This window comes from Sus scrofa, chromosome 1 (genome assembly GCF_054392235.1).
Source record: "Sus scrofa isolate SSC_HxYL_T2T_F1_AM1 chromosome 1, Sscrofa_HxYL_maternal_Yorkshire_Landrace_v2.0, whole genome shotgun sequence".
Taxonomy (NCBI): domain Eukaryota; kingdom Metazoa; phylum Chordata; class Mammalia; order Artiodactyla; family Suidae; genus Sus; species Sus scrofa.
In genome coordinates, this window is record NC_139383.1 from 150,610,393 (window position 1) to 150,615,654 (window position 5,262).

Here is a 5,262-nt window from a genome sequence, read left to right on the forward strand (position 1 = left end):
TTGTATTTTGCATCTCTTCTTGTTTACGTTTTATATCTCTTTGCTCAATATTTCCTGTAAGTTATCCATCTTTGCCTCCAGTTTATTTCCAATGTCTTACATCATCTTCAGCATCAACAGTCTAAAGTCTTTTTCCTGGAGGCTGAGAATCTCCTCCCCGCTTAGCTGTTTTTCTGGGGTTTTTCTTTCTCCCTCATCTAAGTTATAGTTCTCTGTCTTTTCATTTTTATAGGTTTGTGGTGTGGTGACCTTTTTACAGATAATAGAGTTGTAGCCTCTCTTACTTCTAGGGTCTGCCCCCCTTGTGGCTGAAGTGGGTATGGGGGGCTTGCTGTAGGCTTCCTGATGGGAGGGGCTGATGCCTGCCCACTGGTAGGTGGAGCTGATTCTAATCCCTTTGGTGGGTGGGGCTTAGTCTCTGGATGGGATTAGAGGCAGCTGTGTGCCTGAGGGGTCTTTAGGTAGCCTGTTTACTGAGGGGTGGGGCTGTAATTCCACCTGGATTGTTGTTTGCCCTGGGGCTTCTCAGCAGCTGACTGACAGGTGGGGCCAGATTTTCCCAAAATGGCCACCTCCAGAGAGAGGCAGCTGCTGAATATTCCTGAGAGCTTTGCTTTCAATGTCCTTCCCTCACAACAAGCCACATTCACCCTTGTTTTCCCAGGATGTCCTCCAAGAACTGTGGTCAGGTTTGACCCAGATTCCTATGGAGACTTTGCTTTGCCCTAGGACCCAGTGCACGTGAAAGTCTGTGTGGGACTTTTAAGAATGGGGTCTCCGTTTCCCCCAGTCCCATGGTGCTCCTGCATACAAGCCCCACTGGCCTTCAATGCCAGATGTTCCCGGGCTCTTTTTCCCAGTGCCAGATCCCCACACGTGAGGGTTTGATGTGGGGTTCAGAACTCTCACTCCTGTAGGTGAGTGTCTGTGAACCAGTTAGTTTCCAGTCTGTGGAGCTTCCACCCAGGATGTATGGGGTTGTTTATATCACGAAATCACCCCTCTTACCTCTTGATGTGTCCTCCTCTTTTTCTTCTGGAGTAGGATATCTTTTTTAATGTTTCCAGTCCATTTGGGTGAAGAGTGCTCAGTCTTTAGTTGTGAATTTTGTTGTTTTTAGGAGAGAAGTTGAGCTCCAGTCCTTCTATTCCACCATTTTAATCCCCTGATTCTCTTCCTAGATTAAAAGGAGGAAGAATGAAGAATGAAGTAGTTATAGAATGACTCTCTATGTCCAGCTTCCCCTTTAGCAAATCTGCAGGTAGACCACCTGGGCAGGACAGCTTCCCAAGGAAGATCAGAAGTCAGCTGGTCTGCACACAACAGACAGATTGAAGGAATTTGACCTCCCACCTTAATGATGCACTGAGATTCTTTCCCCCTTTTCCCTTTAAATGTTGTCATGGCTGAGTAGAATCTTCATTGCTGGTCTTGGGACCCAAGTCCACCTTCTCCACAGGTTGCTAGATTTTCTGAATAAAGCATCTTTCCTTTCTACCAACACCTGCTCCTCAATTATTGACATTTGAGAGGTGACCTGCCAAAACTGAGTTCAGTAACACTTAAAAAAAGCGAAGTATCTGGGAGTTCCCATTGTGGCACAGTGGAAATGAATTCAACTAGTATCCCTGGGGATGTAGGTTTGATCCCTGGCCTCTCCCTAAAAAGCAAAAAAAAAAAAAAAAAAAAAAAAAGTATCTATATCCTGGAAGCAAGGTTAATTTTTTGTTGTTGCTCGTTATGTTGGAAAAAAATCAGATTTTAATTGCATACTTTCTACTAAGTCTCTCTTGTTAATGTGGTAGATGAACCTGGATGCTCACAGTTGGGGGAAGAAGAAATTGGGTGGAAATGTAGGAGATTTTCACTGTAGTAAATCAAAACCAGTAGATTATCCCCTTACCAATGGGACACATTTTTTGAAACAGAAGTTGAGACATTTGGACTTGCCAAAAAATTACTTCCACAATCTTACTATCATTGAAAAGGATATAAACCAATAAAAAATGTTGCACACCCATGGTGTCTTTGGCATGAACAGGGCAGAAAAACAGTTCAGGCATGGTCTTACCCAAGGTGCTTACATTTCTATTTAAAGTTTTTAATATATACTTATTATAAGATGGTGAAAAATGCAAGTCCTTAAACAGTTGCCAAGTCAGTAATAAATAGAAGCATTGCTAGATTCCAGCAAAAGAAAGAGTGTTGAGGAAAAAGAGCACATATCTAGATGTAGGGAGAGCACACAAAATCTCTCTGAGCAGCGTGGCCAAATATTGGCTGTGTACACTCCAGCAAGCACTGTAAATTCCTTCCAGAGGTCTTATTGCTGAAACATTGGCTGCCTCTGTATACTGATGCCAAATAGAAATGTGAGACAGAGTTGGAGGAAACAGAAAAACTAGCTTTAATTCTTAGAAAAAGAGGGGAACACAGCAGGTTAGTGCTCAAGAACTGTGCTCCCCACCCTGGAGGGGGTAGTGAGGATTCATACAGTATTTGTGGAGCAGGGGGTGATCAGTTCATGGACATTTTCCTGATTGTTGGATATTGAGGTCATTGGGAGTGAGGTCATCAACCTTCTGGTTCCAACGAGTCTGGAGTCTATGTGCTTGTGGGCAGCATACAGTTGACTTCTTCCACTGGTGGGGGCTTCAGCACCTGCAAAACAGCTCCAAGGATATAGCTCAGAATATTATCCATAGCCTTTGAAGAACTGAAGGTCTTGACTTTGTTGAATGACTAAATTATTATTACTGTTTTTTCTTTTTTCTCTGTATTTTTTCACTTCTCTGATTAAATTGGTTCTTTAACTAAAATTTTTCTGTAGATAAAAAGGCAGGTGGAGAACATGAGTGGGGTCCACTCTGGGAAGGCCTCACAGAGTCCTGCTCAGTTACATTCTGGGCAGCTAGAGTGAGTGACAATGAAAGGTAGGTAATTTCCTCAATCAGAACCAAATGCCACAATCACTATGGGAAACAGTATAGAGGTATCTCAGAAAATTAAATATAGAACTACCTTATGATCCAGCAATCCCACCCTTGGGCATATATCCGGACAAAACTTTCCTTGAAAAAGACACATGCACCCAATATGTTCACTGCAGCACTATTCACAATAGCCAAGACCTGGAAACAACCTAAAAGTTCACCTCAACATAACCTCATGTGTAACTCTGTCTGGAAGCTGATTCCATGCCACATTAGCCCATGCCATGTTCTGTGGAAGTTGGTTGGGTGAATGGATCTGCTCCCAATGTCTACCTTGCTATGTAAACCTCTGTGAAATTTATGTTTATATTTGGAGGCCTCTAACTTCTCAGGCCTTAGTGATTCTTGCTTCAGAAATTTTCCTGCTTTCCTCCTCACTCAATCCTCAAACATCAGCAGCTCCTGAGGTGGCTCTTCCAGGCCCTTTCTCCTTTCTTCCTCTTGATCACCAGCTCTCTGCCAGAAACTCTTTGTGTTTCTCTTCTATCCTCTCCGGAGAAAGCAGTGAATTTATTGACACAACATTTTTTTTTAATTTTTTTATTAAAGTATAGTTGATTTATAATGTCGTGTCAATTTCTGCTTAGAGCAAAGTGACCCAGTCATACCTACATCTACATTCCCTTTCTTATATTATCTTCCGTCATGGTCTATCCCAAGAGACTGGATATAGTTCCCTGTGCTATACAGTAGGACCTCATTGCTTATTCTTTCTAAATGGAATAGTTTGCATCTACTAAACCTAAACTCCCAGTCCCTCCCATTCCCTCCACTTTGGCAACCACAAGTCTGTTCTCCATGTCTGTGAGTCTGTTTCTGTTCTGTAGATAGGTTCGTTTGTGTCACATTTTAAATTCTACATATAGGTGATATCATATGGTATCTGTCTTTCTTTTTCTGAATTATTTCACTTGGTATGACACTCTCTAGTTGCATCCGTGTTGCTTCAAGTGGCATAATGTGTTCTTTGTTATGGCTGAGTAGTATTCCAGTAACTATATATTCTTAATCCATTCATTTGTTGATAGGCATTTATGTTGTTTCCAGATTGGCACGACATTGTAAATATAATGTTACAAATGTGTATATATATTTAAGATTTTTAAAAAAAATTTTTAAAAAAGAAAGAAAGCATAGAATTGGCCATTTTATTAGAATTCCTTGAGTAAAAGAAATGATAATTATGTAATTAAGTGAAATGATAAATGTGTTAGCTAACCCTGTTGTGATAATCATTTCACAATGTATATGTATCAAATCATCACGTTGTATACACAAACTTAGAAGATGTATGTCAGTTATATCTTAAGCTGGGAGGAAATTAAAAGAGAATTCCTTTGTCTAACAGAGTTTAACCAATAAATATTATAATTCATTGTGATATTTTAAATGACTATCTCATGGACAAAAAAATAACAATACTGACTACACAGGTCTGTTTTCGTGGGTCACTTCGACACTTAAGGTATTACAGCTTTTAAGCACTGTACTCAAAGTCTTTTTGTTAAGATGGATCTAAATCAACTTGATGGTGAATTCATAACCTGGATTCCTATAAAAGGTGAACTGGCCTTCCCACACCGGGAGTCGAACCCGGGCCGCCTGGGTGAAAACCAGGAATCCTAACCGCTAGACCATGTGGGAGAGGACGTGAGTTGTTTTAACTGAAACTCAATTGAATCATTTCTGTCCGCCTCCGCCTTCGCGTTTCAGCCCCGCCTCTGAGCTGAAGTAGCTTTCTGCGCCTGCGCGACTTTTCCGGCGCTAGGAAGTTGGGGTTGGTGTTTTGCTGTTTCGCAGCCCATGCGTATCATGGGACCTGACTAGGGTCTCCGACCCCGCACACCCTTCCCAGGGAGCCGCCCCGGACTCACACACCCGCCTCCGGAGGAGCCGCCCCCGAACCCCCCACCCCATCCCGAGGAGCCGCCCCCTAATACCACCACCGCCACCACCACTTTCGCCACCTATCCGCGGGGAGCCATCCCTGCTCCAGCATGCCCCGCCCCAGGGGAAGCCTATGACCTGGCCTAAATTTCCAAAAATGTGTTACAAGGCTTCACAGTGAGGTTTGAGAAAATAATGGTTTAACAGAGAGCAGGTTGTGATCCTGGCTCCCTAGGTCTCAGTTTCCTGGATTTGATACTTTAGTTTGCTGAAATAACTTTTACTAGATCAGATTTTTCCAGTCATGATGTTTCAGATCATAGGGCATCTTAAGAGGAATTTTGCATTTAGAAGGAAATGGATGAAGCTCCGAATAGCTTCT

General features: G+C 42.4%; 1 non-coding gene across 1 annotated transcript; it reads right to left on the reverse strand.

Annotated features, from left to right (window-relative positions):
• Positions 1-4,565: 4,565 nt before the first annotated feature.
• Positions 4,566-4,637, reverse strand: TRNAE-UUC (transfer RNA glutamic acid (anticodon UUC)). Its single transcript has one exon. It is a non-coding gene; the product is annotated as a tRNA-Glu (tRNA).
• Positions 4,638-5,262: the final 625 nt, after the last annotated feature.